Source organism: Podarcis tiliguerta (genome assembly GCF_965153285.1).
Source record: "Podarcis tiliguerta genome assembly, chromosome: 7".
NCBI lineage: Eukaryota > Metazoa > Chordata > Lepidosauria > Squamata > Lacertidae > Podarcis > Podarcis tiliguerta.
In genome coordinates, this window is record NC_139540.1 from 13,039,408 (window position 1) to 13,055,556 (window position 16,149).

Below are 16,149 nucleotides of genomic sequence, written 5' to 3' on the forward strand. Positions count from 1 at the left end.
CCAGCAGCTGCATGTGGAGGAGCGGGGAAGCGAACCCGGTTCCCCAGATTACGAGACTACCGCTCTTTACCACTACACCACACTGGGAAAAGATCCCTTGCTTTAAAGATGTTTCAACATGCGTATCTATGTTTTTTTTGTTTTGGAGGATTTTACTGCTTTATTGCCATGTACACCATTTTAGAATAGCTTCTCCATGTCACAGTTTGTTTTACATGCATGTTGAACAGGGCTCATGTAATGAGATGCATCCTACTTAATGACTTATGCTTCCATTCCCTGAAATTGGCTGTGGGGGTCAGGAGAACCCCCCAGAACCCCCAGCACCGGGAGAGGAGAGCAGGGACTGTTTCATCTGTAAATGCTCATGCAGAAGGAATGTTGGCTTCAACTCCACAATTCTGCAGTATGATTCTATTAGTCTGTAATTGTACAGTGACATTTAATTCCACCCACTGTATTTTGCTTAAGAGGCTGTCTTAAATACTAAGCAGGATATAGTAAGCAGGATATAAATAGATTAAATAAGCTGTGCACCTCTAAGGTACTGCAAGTTTCATTGGTATTGTTCTTTTTTAAAGTATTATTTGAAAACTGCATGTAGGCCCTAGCCTGGCCACACCTGCTATAATCCATATCAAACAGAGACACCATCTTCTTAAGCACTTTGGGGGGGGGGGGCGCTGGGAGGTTCTGATGTCGCACACATGGCATCGCACAACATCCTGATGTCGCTCTGTGCCTGGCCTCCACAATGTTGCTTGTGTGGAACAGTCAGCCTCATATAACCAATCTGCGTAAGTCTAATTAATGCATGAAGGGGTTAATGCCACAGAGGGAACTGCCCTGCCAGGCTCAACTAGGTCACTCCCTCTAACCTTGGCAGGAAGGTGATCAAGCCTACTGTTGTACCTCAGTCTACCTGAGAAGCTCAGCATGTAAAGACATCTGATCTGGTTGCTCTAAGCTCAGACCGCATGACACTTACAAGCCACTCTTGTGTTCCTATGCCAACAATTTAGGAACTTTCACCACTGTAACTAAGCCAGGTTTTACTGCCTGTGTTTCCTGACTGATGTATGGAAACGGACATGGACTTGACCTTTCGAGAGTTTGTAAGTAAACTATTTTTAACTTATCAAACATAATGGTCTTTTTCTATGCTAGTTCTTTGGAAAGAACTTAGAAGGGCATATTTTAAAGGTCTAACAGCCTTTATTTCCATGCTTTACTTTATTTACAATTGGTCTCTGCTGGGTACTTGTCCCAAACCTGGATTTTGGCATCCAGGGAATCTAACCTACCTATTTTTCTTTGCCACCAACAGCCTGTATGTTTCCAGGATGGGTGAGGTGGCCCTTCTCTGCATATGCAAACTGTTCCAAGGGAACTTTGCCAGCCAGGCCCACGATAATTTATTCTGATGCCTTCCTTTCTGAGAATGTTCTGTACTCCAGAAACTTGTGAAGCCTTGGGTGACCTCAACCCTGTGGTTGAATTTAGCCTGCGATAATGAGTTAAACCTTCCAGGGTATATGGCACCCGCGGGCAAGCCTTTCCTCTTCTTTGAGGTGGCTCTCCTGGCTTGGAACTGAAAGCAAACGCTCAAACAGCGCAGCAGATCATTAAATGGCTGGTACAGAGAGGGATGAAAACCAAGCAAGTCCATCTTCATGCTGATTCGGGCAGCTTTAATCGCCTTTTTTGTGACGCTGGTTGAGAATGCCTCAGTCATTAATCCTGACTTTCAAGCTCTTGGAATACAGTGCTATGGCCATTATATATGCGCGCTCTCTCTCTCATTACTAGGGTACTACTGGGATTATTGATAGTACCTCTTAGGAGTGTTTACAAGAGCCTACCTGGTGATCAGGAACAGGTAAATCCACCAGTTTCAGTTTCTCCCCATTTCTCATTCGTCCAGCCTGCCACTTTCTGCAGCAGTTTGCAAATCCAATTTTGAAGGATGTCTGTGCTTCAGTTTATGTATAGTTTTAAGGGCATGTGAAGTAAGTAGGTTTGCATTGAAATGCAAACAAAGTAAATTTCTCCCCTGTTCCTACCATGATACTGATTGTCAATGGCAACCTAGACAGAAAGCAATTGTTAGCAAGGGTAAGATCAGTAAATAGGCAGAGTGTGCCATGCCTTTCAAATGTATTACATTCTTCGTTCTTCTTCTTCTTCTTTCTTCTTCTTTCTTCTTCTTCTTCTTCTTCTTCTTCTTCTTCTTCTTCTTCTTCTTCTTCTTCTCCTCCTCCTCCTCCTCCTCCTCCTCCTCCTCCTCCTCCCTCCCTCCCTTTCTATTTTCCCAGTTATATTTTATTAAATTTTCAAAAAACAAAATCACATCTGCACTCCAACACATAACAATTTTTCCTTTTGTTTTGTCAACTTCCCACCCCATTTTCCATGGTGGGTTTTTTTCCTCCCTCTTGCTGCACCCTATATTCTCTCTCTTCTACCATAACAGTAAAGGTAAAGGGACCCCTGACGATTAGGTCCAGTTGTGGCCGACTCTGGGGTTGCGGCGTTCATCTCGCTTTATTGGCCGAGGGAGCCGGCGTGCAGCTTCTGGGTCATGTGGCCAGCATGACTAAGCCGCTTCTGGTGAAACCAGAGCAGCACACGGAAATGCCGTTTACCTTCCTGCCAGAGCGGTACCTATTTATCTGCTTGCACTTTGACATGCTTTCAAACTGCTAGGTTGGCAGGAGCAGGGACTGAGCAACGGGAGCTCACCCCGTCACGGAGATTCGAACTGCTGACCTTCTGATCGGCAAGTCTTAGGCTCTGTGGTTTAACCCACAGCGCCACCCGCGTCCCTTTCTACCATAATAACCATACAATAATTTCTAATTCCTTCTGTTGCTCATAGTTCAAATCCTGAGAATTCATTGCACTAAAGTATTTCTTCAAGTAATCCGAAAAGGCTTCCATTCTTCACAGAATGCATTGAAATCTATGCTGCCGATGCATCGAGGAAGTATGAATCCCAGGGGTGCTCAGGTCCTGCTCACAGGTTTCCTGCAGGCATCTGGTTGGCCGCTGTGAGAACAGGATGCTAGATGGACCATTGGCCTGATCCTGCAGGCTCTTCTTATGCTCTTAGCAAGTGCTTCAACTTCCATTTTCCATGTGCTTGTCTTTCCCTTTTGCATCACCTGGCGCTAAGCCGAGCCTTCATATTCAGGGACAGTTTACATTCAGCAAATTTATCATCATCATTGCAGAGAAGTGTGAAAACAATATTTATTGCACCCTCCTTCCTCTTGCCTTCCTGCACTTTAAAGCTAGCTGGCACCAGCTCTCTCTAGAAGTGTTATCATACCCTCCAACATTTCTCCAGTGAAAACAAGCATGTCCTATTCCATAATAATGGTGGTGGTGGTGGTTTTATTATTTATACCCCGCTCATCTGACTGGGTTGCCCCAGCCACTCTAGGTGGCTTCCAACATTTATAAAAACATAATAAAACATTAAACATTAAAAAAGCTTTCTTATACAGGGCTGCCCAGATGTCTTCTAAAAGTTGTATAGTTACTTATCTCCTTGGCTCAGGGGTTATTCCATTCCACCTTTAGTTGCAGACATGGGATTGTTGCATGTCACATGTCTGTTTACATTCCAGCACAGACTGCTGGGTCTCATGAGCAGAACTTCAGCTCTGTGTATTGCTTTTGTTTTGAGTCTCTCTCTGAGAAGACGGCAAGGAGAGACGACATGTTTCTTTGTCCTGATTTATGTATAATACATCCGTAGTTTTAGTATGTATCCACACAGCCTCGGCCTCTTCTGTTGTGCAGTTTACACTGCTACGTATAGTGTGCTCAAGGCAGCAAGTGAAAGCCACTGATTTACGTCAGAGCCAGAGGTCGATGAATCTCCGCAGCGTGAGGGCTGAGAGGGAGACGATCCAGCTGGGGAGTCGCCAACTGGCCTTTTGACCACCGGATGCCGACAATAACTAGATGCTCTCCAACATTTCTCCGTTGAAAATAGGTCCGTCCTAAGGAAAAGTGGGACATTCCGGGATCAAATCAGAAACTGGGACATCTTCTGTAACTTGGGGGCTGTCCCTGGAAAATAAGGACACTTACTTTTCCATTTAAAAGTGCTCCATCCCGTCATCCAAGAAGATCACTCAACGTGAGTACCTAAATTTCATTCCCTGCACCAGTCTATGAGTCTCAGGAGATGGGAAGCATCTTGGAGGAAAGATAGTGTAATGGTTCTAGGGGTTGCTCGTGCGTAAGCTTGTCCCAACGTCTGGCTGGGTTGCCTGAGTGAACCTTTCCTGTCCGGGCAGCCACTCGCCAGTGACCGTCTCAATCGCTGGCAGAATCCGTCAGTGGGCGTTTCTTAAATTTCTTCCAACAAAGAAGTTCTTTGATGCCCAGTCTCCGCCTACTCTCCCTGCGCGGAAGCCTTCTGCGCAAGGAGGGCGTGGGCAGCAGAGGACCCCTTCTCTCCCCGCTGGTCCCCGGCAAGGAGTCATGGGATCGCCTCGCCGATTCCCCCATCTTCCCCCCCCCCCTTCTCCACAGGAGCTACGCTGATTCTCTCCCCCAGAAGATGGGCTGCCCCTCCCACTCCCGGGACGCTCTCTGGGATCCCTTCGGAGCTTGCTCTCTCCCTCGGACACAGATGGCAGTTCCCTGACAGATAGACTATAACAAATAAATACCCTGCTTAGGTGGTATTCCAGAAGCATACCCTCTTGTAACAGGACAGGTAGATTTATTGGACTATTGGTCGAATCTAGCACCATCTTACGCCCTTGCAGATCTCAGTGAGTGGAGGTCATGGATCTGGAATCTGTTGGGAAGCCACTTGGATCTTGTACCTCCAGCAACGATCTGATCAGCCGCAGCAATGAAGCTGATCAGATTATACAACAATTATGTTCTGCTGGAACCGAGGAGACATCAGTCATTCCGCATGATAATTGAAGTCTTCCTATTTATGACACCCGATAATTAAAACATCAACTCTTCAACTTTTATGGCCAATATATTAATCTGCCTCCTCCAACTCGTTCTTCTTCAAATAATGCTTCTGGTTATGGCGTGGGAAGAGTAGCGGGAAGAATGAGGCATGTGGCGACATTTGCAAAAGAAAAGAAGAAACCTAAGGCACAATTTCAGGCCTAGCGAACAGTTCAAAACCAAAGGCCAAGCCTTGCTTGCTTTACTGAAAGGAATAATCCCATTGATTTAATGGGATTAATCGCATCAGTGAAGGCAAACAGCACACTTCCCTTGGGAATAGTTCGTTTCTGGAGATTGTGGAGTGTAAATGGAGATGGAGCTCTCTGACCTGTGCCAGAGAAGAGCAGAGGAGACAGAGGCCTCCCTCCTCTTGCCATTTAGCCAGTGTGGTGTAGTGGTTAGAGTATTGGTCTAGGAACTGGGAGAACTAGGAACTGGGAGCCCAGGGTTCAAATCCCCACTCAGCCATGAAGCTCTCTGGGTAACCTTGGACCAGTCATTGTTGTGGGAGACTATGGAGAGAGGGAGAGCCATGGGACCACCTTGAGCTCCTTGGGGGAGGAGGAGAGATGGGATATAAATAAAATGAATAATTTTGATAACTGATTCAGACATTAATGAAGGGCAGGTGTGAAGAAGAAGAAGAGTTTGGATTTGATATCCCGCCTTTCACTCCTGTTCAGGAGTCTCAAAGCAGCTAACATTCTCCTTTCCCTTCCTCCCCCACAACAAACACTCTGTGAGGTGAGTGAGGCTGAGAGACTTCAGAGAAGTGTGACTGGCCCAAGGTCACCCAGCAGCTGCATGTGGAGTAGCGGGGAAGCGAACCCGGTTCCCCAGATTACGAGACTACCGCTCTTAACCACTACACCACACTGGCGGTGTGGCACTCCCCATCTAGCACAGGGCATTAAAATTGCTACAGCGGGCAGAAAAACAAGACCCTGAGCAATTTTCAAGTGGTCAGCGGAGGAATGTTAGGAAGCCACTGGTTTTAAGCAACAAGTGACTTTAAAATAGGATCAGAGCTTGATTGTTCATAGGTTGTGAGAGGGTGGTGTTTAACCTATGAGAGTGGGTGGAGAGAATTCTCCTGTGTCACCCCCTCAACTATTCTCCATCTATTAAAGAGGAAAGAAACAGCATATAAAGTAATTATCTCAAAGGGGAGAGGGGGGGAATGGTGAAATTCTCGTGAGTGGGGTGCAGGGTTTTTGTTGCACTTACTTTACATTCAGAGTGGTCAAGGGGTGTCTGCAAGTGTCTTACTTCATCCTACAAAGCATCCCACCAATGGTCTGCAACCTGCAGCCTCCCTGGGTGCCTACACTTCAGTCAAAGCCCAGGGGGAAGCAAAGAGGTAACTATTCCCTGTAAGGGACCTTTTTTAGATTGGGAAGTCTGGGGAGGCTGCAGAGTTCTGGATAAATGTTTATTGGGGGTGTGGGATGTAAACACAGGAGCAGTCAATGACAACATTCCTAGAGTGTACATGTTAGAACATGGGGAGGCATGTCTGTCTAGCAAGCAGGTAAACTGGGGACGGACTTCCTCCGCATGTGACCAGAGGTGGGTGTGGCCTCACCTGTGCAGGTAAATGATAAAAGCACAGGGCAGGCAGCCATCTCTCTCTCTCTGCCGTCTTCCTTTGATGAGGAAACATCTAAGGATGCCCCCTTGGCTCTCAGCCAAGAGAGGAGATAAGGACTATCTTGCTACAAGATAGATTCTAAGTGTGTGTAACCTTTTTAAGTCTGTCTGCCTTCTGGGATCATATTGGGAACAGAACGTGAGTAAACGCTTTTATACTTTTATAAAGACTATGCCGTGTCTTGTATTTTAAGAGGGTACAAAAGGGGAAATTACCAGAGTAATTATTATAGAGGTTCTAGCGAACCTGTGCAGACGTTACCGTTGCGAACTTAAAGGGGAATGTCATAAACTCTGTTGATATTTTGGGAAATTGTTAGCACAAGTTGGATAAGGATATAATTAGTCAATATATCCTCTCCTGCACCCCAGAACATTCCCACAGGGGGGTGGGACATGCTCACCACCATCGGCCACCTCAGAACCCCAAAGTAAGCTCAAACCCACTGACATTCTAAATGAGGAGGGAAAATGGAAGCCTGTTTCACAGAGGAAGAGTTTGAAAAACCGAGGGACTGATTTCATCAAAGCACCAGTGTCACTATTTCTGTGTGCTGTTTCCAGAGGATAATTTAGCAGCGCAGTTAGATGATTTCAGGCTCTGAATGTAATAGTCTTATCCCCCTCCCCTCCCCTGGGTTAGATGCTATTGTGTATTCTTTCAATATAGGGCAAGGCAGGGCTGTTGGGTTGGGAAGCCCCACTGCTCACTCTGCTAAGTGGGACCACGGGCATCTGCCCCCAAGTCTCGCCTGGATGGTGCCATTTATTGAAATGCTGCCCCCTTCCCTGCGAGGGAGAAGAATGCAGGCATAGCACTGCCCCCCCCCCCCCCGCTGGTTTGTTAAATGCAATTCCTGCACGGAAACACACCTCTGGTGCTGCCGTGCTTCCAGGTGCAAAGTTGTGAATTGGCTGCTATAACCCCCTCCAGCTTCTGATTTCCTGTAAATTTAATCCCAGTAAGTGGCAGTTCCTTCCTGGAAGTCAAATAAAATGAGACGCAGGGACTTAAAAATGGCCACGCTGGATCAAACCCAAGGACTATCGAGCACCAGTGTTGGCCAGTCGGGAGCCTCTGCAACCTCACCACCTCGATGAAGATAAAATCTCATTCCCTGCTCTTTGCTCAGCATCAGAGGAATGCCACATGTGGAAATAAGAGTTCAGTTTTTAGCTATGGTTCATGAATTTGTCTAATCCTTTTTTTTAAAAAAAGCACTTGATTTTGCATGCATTGGTATAGAGGAACTGGAATAGAGGGGGAGTGAAGCTCTGAGTTCGTGTGTTTTCTCAAGCAGTGATGTCACCTTCCAGAATGCCAGAATAACCAGCAGGCCTCCTCTGTCCAGCAAGCAAGCGAGGTGATAACAAGGCTTTCAAGTTTTAGGATTGTTTGTGGCAGATTTGCGGAAAATATCAGAGCAGGAGAAGAATAATCAAGCAGAGGCTACATACCCCATTTCCTTGATGGGATTTAATCACACACACCCCGCCAGTTTTATCATTTTTGAGTGCGGTACTCCCTTAAGAAGTCATTTAATCCAGTCCAACCCTACTCAATGCAGTATCTGCAACTGAGCTTGGTGGTGCTTATTCCATAACTTAAACTTGCAAAAACGCAGTGAGCACCAACGATCTTCAGCCAGCCAGAACGCTGTTAGGATATTACCGTTCTACCTTAAAAGGGAGCAGGATGTTTGTGTCACAGCCTGCACATTTCCTGTCTCACAGGATGTTTATGTTGTGTCTTTGCTTTCGTTTCTCTCTCTCTGCCGGAAACTCTCAAGCAGGCAGTCACGTTTTTCTTTGTTCTATCAACGCTGAATAAACTTGTAAATCATGCTCTCCTGACTGTCCCTATTTTCAAAAAGGGGAAAAGAGAGGACCCAAATAATTACCGCCCAGTCAGTCTAACATCAATACCAGGGAAGATTCTGGAGCAGATCATTAAGCAAACAATCTGTGAGCACCTAGAAAGGAATGCTGTGATCACCAATAGTCAGCATGGATTTCTGAAAAATAAGTCATGTCAGACTAACCTGATCTCATTTTTTGACAGAATTACAAGCCTGGTAGATGAAGGGAACGCAGTGGATGTAGTCTACCTTGATTTCAGCAAGGCATTTGACAAGGTGCCCCATGATATTCTTGTAAAGAAGCTGGTAAAATGCGGTCTTGACTATGCTACCACTCAGTGGATTTGTAACTGGCTGACTGACCGGACCCAAAGGGTGCTCATCAATGGTTCCTCTTCATCCTGGAGAAGAGTGACTAGTGGGGTGCCACAGGGTTCTGTCTTGGGCCCGGTCTTATTCAACATCTTTATCAACGACTTGGAGGATGGACTCAAGGGCATCCTGATCAAATTTGCAGATGACACCAAACTGGGAGGGGTGGCTAACACCCCAGAAGACAGGATCACACTTCAAAACGACCTTGACAGATTAGAGAACTGGGCCAAAACAAACAAGATGAATTTTAACAGGGAGAAATGTAAAGTATTGCACTTGGGCAAAAAAAATGAGAGGCACAAATACAAGATGGGTGACACCTGGCTTGAGAGCAGTACATGTGAAAAGGATCTAGGAGTCTTGGTTGACCACAAACTTAACATGAGCCAACAGTGTGACGCGGCAGCTAAAAAAGCCAATGCAATTCTGGGCTGCATCAATAGGAGTATAGCATCTAGATCAAGGGAAGTTATAGTGCCACTGTATTCTGCTCTGGTCAGACCTCACCTGGAGTACTGTGTCCAGTTCTGGGCACCACAGTTCAAGAAGGACACTGACAAACTAGAACGTGTACAGAGGAGGGCAACCAAAATGGTCAAAGGCCTGGAAACAATGCCTTATGAGGATCGGCTAAGGGAGCTGGGCATGTTTAGCCTGGAGAAGAGGAGGTTAAGGGGTGATATGATAGCCATGTTCAAATATATAAAAGGATGTCACATAGAGGAGGGAGAAAGGTTGTTTTCTGCTGCTCCAGAGAAGCGGACACGGAGCAATGGATACAAACTACAAGAAAGAAGATTCCACCTAAACATTAGGAAGAACTTCCTGACAGTAAGAGCTGTTCGACAGTGGAATTTGCTGCCAAGGAGTGTGGCGGAGTCTCCTTCTTTGGAGGTCTTTAAGCAGGGGCTTGACAACCATATGTCAGGAGTGCTCTGATGGTGTTTCCTGCTTGGCAGGGGGTTGGACTCGATGGCCCTTGTGGTCTATTCCAACTCTATGATTCTATGATTCTATGATTCTATGACTGCATCTTTTGCTGTGCTTTATCTGCTGATAAGAGCGTGCATCAGCTCTAGAATGTGGGAAGCTATTTCTAGAGCTCCTGTCGCTAATTGCTGATACTGCGTGTCTACGGGAGATCAATGGCCGTCCAGAGACGACGTGGAGGTCAAGATGGACTTTGTCTCCCTGGCAGTATCCCAACAACACAACCTTAAGTTTCAAACTTGCAAATAAGTGTTACCATTTAAATCAGTTGCTCCCAAACTATTTCGGGTGACTGCCCCCTTGGTTACATAAAAATCATCCCCAGTTCCCCCTACCCTATAAAAAGCATTATTCAGAACAGCCAGCAGAGGGGCAGTATTGCCCACTTTGCGAACCACTGAGGCTAGCATGAAATAGAAACCCCAGCCGAGGGGAAGAACTTGAAAGCCTTGTTATCCCTTCACTTGCCTAGGCAAAGAGGGTCCATCAATTCCCCTTGTGCGCCAGCTGATGACATCATTACTACTGGCCAGGGGGGTTGGGAAGCAATCTAGATCTCTGCTTCATTGTGCTCCCCTTCCACTCTATCTCTACACCTGGCTGCAAAGCGTTTGCTTGTTATTCTCTGCCTTCATTTATGTGTCACCATCCTCTTTTCAAGAAAAAACCTACAGCAGAAAACCCACAGCAAGGGGGAAGGGGCTAGAGGCACTCCTTTCTGCTTTTGCATCTGTGCTGAAGAGGAGAGTAGGTTGAGAATGAGGGCATGTTTCATGTGGCTTCTTTCGTTAGCAAAACTGTTTGCTTTTGCTCCGAGAACAGAAATCCACACTGTGCCTTCCCGTTAGGGCCCCGCGCCTATTGTCTTCCATTCCGCTCTTCTTCAATGTCACCTTGCGCTAAACTACAAAGAAATCTGTCAGCCTCCTTCATTGCCTCCCTTTTCATAACCCTAAGCTACACGGCGGCTCGGGGAGTTCAAGAGCTGAAGCCGAATGGTTATTTCCCCCACGTTCTCCATCAGCTCATGTGAAGCTGGAGTTCCCCGCCGTTCAAGCAAACCCTAATTGCTACCCAAAGTCAGCAATCTTTGCTGCGATCCCAACGCAGCAGGCATTGGGCTAATTACCGGGGAGCGTCTTACATGGCTTTGAGACTTAAAAGTGACTTTTTAAAAAAACCATGAAATCTCTGCACTGCTTTGGATTTGGGAAACGCAGTGTTGTAAATCAATTGCAACAGGAGTTTCTACCCTCCCAGCCCCTTCCTGCCATCTTTTCTTGCAGTTTGTCCTGCTGAAAATTTACATTTCTGGATGCTGGTGCTTGTCTTTGCTTTTGACGTCGCAAAAGTCCTGTTTGCAAAGGCTCTGTGTGTGGGATGCGTGTGCAATGCCACCTCCCGCAACAATGTTTTCAAGCGCATTGCACTCTGTTTCAGTCTCTTACAGTCATGAACTGGTTGGACACAGATGGAGGAACCAGATGGGGAACCAGCCAGAAGGCTCGGAGCCCTGGGACTGGTGGTGGGACAATGATGCGTGATCAGAGGGAAGGGAAAAAATCAGGGCTTAGTGAGCTGAGAGAGTCAGTGTCAGAGAGCAGTTCGGAATCAGATGCAGAAGCTGAAGCAGGCAAGTAGGAGGAGGCAGGTCAAGAGGCAGAGATAAGTCAGGCTGGTGGAGAGGTATGGGTGTCAACCCCTTCTGCTGCTAAAAGCGCATCTCCCTGCTTGTCTCCCAGAACCAAGAGAGGGATGAAACAGGCAGAGCAAAGACAGGCTGCATGCAGGCACAGTCTCTGATTGCTTGCAAAGAGACCTGGAGAAGAGGAGACTTTGATGGCTGCGGAGAGGCTGAGGCTTCCAGTCACAGCAACTGATCCATGGGGAAAGATGTAGCGGCAATGAGTTGCTGTGCTTATTAGGCTTGACACCCAGCCAAGTGTGTGAATGCCAGGTTTTCGCTTCCCCCCTTTTCCTGAGAAAGGAGGAAATGGTCATCAGTTCCCTACTGACTTATTCTGTTTTTGCTCCACTTATTTAAAAAAAGGAAAAGGAAAAAATAGATGAGCATTAAGGTAAAGGGGTAAAGGGGACCCCTGACCATAAGGTCTAGTCGTCACTGACTCTGGGGTTGCAGCGCTCATCTCGCTTTATTGGCTGAGGGAGCCGGTGTACAGCTTCTGGGTCATGTGGCCAGCATGACTAAGCAGCTTCTGGCGAACCAGAACAGCACACAGAAACGCTGTTTACCTTCCCGCTAGAGTGGTACCTATTTATCTACTTGCACTTTGACGTGCTTTCGAACTGCAAGGTTGGCAGGAGCAGGGACCGAACAACGGGAGCTCACCCCATTGCGGGGATTTGAACCGCCAACCTTCTGACCAGCAAGTCCTAGGCTCTGTGGTTTAACCCACAGCGCCACCCGCATCCCTAGATGAGCATTACTTTACAGCTTAGCTGGCTACGTTGTGGCCTCCAGATGTCATTGAACCACAACTCCTGTCATCCTTGACCCAGCTATGCTGATTGGGGGTGATGGGGGTTGGAGTCCAACAGCATCTGGAGAGGACCATGTTGGGGGTGCTTCTCTATCATCACAGAAAATGGCACGTCAATCAAAACCCAAAACCACTTGCTTGAAGCCGTAAAGGATTAATGCAAGCGATGACCTCAGGCACTGTCCTGGTTTGGTTTTGTTCTTTTGAAATCTGTTCTTTTTTGTCGGATTTTCCTGGGCTTTGTTGAACACAATGGAGGCAGCTCTGTTCAGAGAACAGATCCTGCAAAAGCCGATTTGTCTGCGGCTGTTGAACAGGCAACACTTTGCTTGGCTTTGACTTTCATAGAATCAGCTCACTGGGGTTTGTCGATTCTATATTGGCCCATTCCTCCTTGGCAACGATTTCGAGAAACACAATTTCTAGAAAATTCTTACTGTGAGGATTAAAACCGTCTCACCAATGCAATTCATAAATTATCCAAGCATACACCTCCTTATAAAATCTCCTCAGATGTGACTTTTGATGAGCACAATAAAGGTAAAGGTACCCCTGCCTGTATGGGCCAGTCGTGACCGACTCTAGGGTTGCGCGCTCATCTCACTCTATAGGCCGGGAGCCGGCGCCGTCCGAAGACACTTCCGGGTCACGTGGCCAGCGTGACGAAGCTGCAACTGGCGAGCCAGCACCATTGCAGCACACGGAAACACCGTTTACGTTCCCGCTATAAAGCGGTACCTATTTATCTACTTGCACTTAGGGGTGCTTTCGAACTGCTAGGTGGGCAGGAGCTGGGACCGAACGACGGGAGCTCACCCTGCCGCGGGAATTCGAACCACCGACCTTACGATTAGCAAGTACGATCAGCACTGAGGTTTTACCCACAGCGCCACGTCCCATGATGAGCACAATACCTTTGATGAAGTATCCTATTTTCTCCATCTTTAATTTGTGCTAATGAGAAGGAATGCTGAGTAATGAATAAGCAATTCCTGATAAGATAGAAATCTTTGTAGTCTGTATTTTTATTTCTTTGGACCCTTTTTGGGGCGGGTGGGGGTTATATCCTGAGCCTAGATGCGGGTGGTGCTGTGATCTAAACCACTGAGCCACTTGGGCTCAGAAGGTCGGTGGTTCAAATCACTACAATGGGGTGAGCTCCCGTTGCTCTGTCCCAGCTCCTGCCAACCTAGCAGTTCGAAAGCATGCCAGTACACGTAGATAAATAGGTACTGCTGTGGCAGGAAGGTAAACGGCATTTCCGTTCATTCTGGTTTCCTTCACAGTGTTCCGTTGCACCAGAAGCAGTTTAATCATGCTGGCCACATGACCCGGAAAGCTGTCAGTGGACAAACGCCAGCTCCCTCAGCCTGAGAGATGAGCGCCACAACCCCATAGTCGCCTTTGACTGTACTTAACCGCCCGGGGTCATTTACCTTTACCTTATTTCCTGAACCACTCCAAAAGCCTGTTTTGGTGCAACTAAGTCTCCCCTTTGTTGGAGGCTGGTCTCTTTGCCCTCTGCCTCACCTTTCCCAATGGACACTGGCTATAGCTGTTCCTCATCTGCCATTCAGGTGTTGCTGATGTGCAAGGAAACCGCCTTTGCAAAATTGCCCTGTAACTTTCCTACGGTTTGGGAGAAGTGGGGAACGCCAACAATTCATAGAGAGGTCCCCCATCCAGGTTTAATTTTATAGAACTCTATGCTTTCCCCAAGCAAGCAATTCCATCTGTTTCCCAACAAAATGGCATGCTTGGCGAACTCACAAAGAGCAAGAAGTGATAGCATATGTAAATACTTTCTAATTATGCACAGCAATGGAAGTTCACAGATGGAGAACACAACCACCACCCCATCCTTTGCTACCTATAATTCCTCCTTGAAATGGTCTCGTGCTGCAATTATCTGTCAGTGGGTATTTTCCCTCTCCTAAAATGGAACTTTCATTATCTAAATTGGGTTTTGAGCAAGCATAGACTTCGGGCGGGGTGGGGGTGGGCGAATAAATAAGGGAGAGCCCGTTGTGTGAAGTATCTGCGTGGGCTGCGAACACCGTTGAGTTCCTTTACCGCTTTGCAAATGCAACATATGCTTTTGCAGAAGCTGAATCGAGGTTGGATGGGGAGATTCACCCTCCTTCAGACAATCAGAGGCAGCCAAATTGCTGCAAAGCAATTGCGCTGTTGGCTAAAATCCACACCGCTCCAGATCATTAGTGGTACGTTGAAAGAAGTTGGGTGTGTTGTGGTTCTGCCAGATTTCTCATGCCTTCTTTGGAAAATGCTAACCTGGGGATAAGACTTTTTTTGATTTCTTGCATACGTTTCCCTAGGTCAGTGGGGAGAGGGGCCAGTTGAAAGCCAAAGCACCCCACAACCTTCAGGGGGGGCACCTGTCTGTGGTGGGTGGGGTCAGAGGCAAGAACAGGTGGAGTAAAATGAATATAAATTTTTCATTTGTGCAGTAGGTTGGTTTCTATACTCACTCATCTGCCCTCTCCATCTTTCAACCAGGCTACTAAGAGACACCTTCCAGCCAGGTATAAATACTTAAGGAGGGTGAAAAGCAGGGCAGGTGAGGAATATGTTAGTATTTGTATCGTATTTGCATTGTGAATGTATTTCACATAGAATAAATGGTAAGGCGAAAGGAGGTGGCAGTTGGCAATTGGTACACACACACACACACACACACACACACACACACCACCCATCTGACTGGGTTTCCCCAGCCACTCTGTACAGTTTACAGCATATATAAAACCATAGTAAAACATTAAACATTTTTTTAAAACTTCTGTATACAGGGCTACCTTCAGATGTCTTCTAAAAGTTCCATCCTTGACATCTGGAGGGAGTTCCACAGGGAGGGCACCACTACCGAGAAGACCCTCTGCCCAGTTCCTTGTAAGTTTGCTTCTCGTAGTGAGGGAACCAGAAGAAGACCCTTAGAGGTGGACTTCAGTGTCCAGGCTGAATGATGGAGGTGGAGACAGTCCTTCAGGTATACTGAGTTGGCAGGTAGCAGTTGGTTGGTTATTCTGTTAGTCGATTCTTAGACTGCTACTTGACGCCTGCAGACCAGAAGCGTATTCTGTCCACAGCACTGACCTCAGACTTGCATGATTTCATATCTCCAAAATGAAGATTGGGGTGAGAGAGCTTATCCCAGCTGTATGGCGAGATAATGGAACATCCCTTTAATGTATCTGTTAAGAGGTACATTGGAGCAGGGGGAAAGGGGGTTTTAACTAGTAGGAATGAATGTGGGCATCTTCGGAATATTTGTCAGATGTGTTCATACAACAAGAGCTCAGCTGTGCTTTGCCTTCTGAAAAAAAATGGATTCAGGGTTCATTTTAGTTCAATCAGAAAAGTATGTTAGCCCATTCAGTAACTGGTGCATCATGACTTAAGTTATCCCTTTCTTTCCAGAGACCACATTGCCAATGAGGGGGTGGGACATAGGCAGAAGTGGGTGGAGCAACACATGCAAATTTTACTTTGCTACAATAAGGTGATTTGCATGTCAACTTAAGCTGCTCTCTAGTGGTGCTGATGGGCAGCTTCAAGTCTCCCACTCTTCCACCTTCAAGACATCTAACTTCTTACAGTTCTTCACCTTCGAAATGGGCTTAGATTGGAAAGCCCTTAAAATAGAGGAATCCAGTGAGTCAGGAGTGGTTCTCCCAGTGAACCGGAGCCATCTCGCAACAGTGCCACTTGCCAGGAAGGGTGAGGTCAGGCCTCTAAGGGGGCATCTTGGCCTTCCATTAATC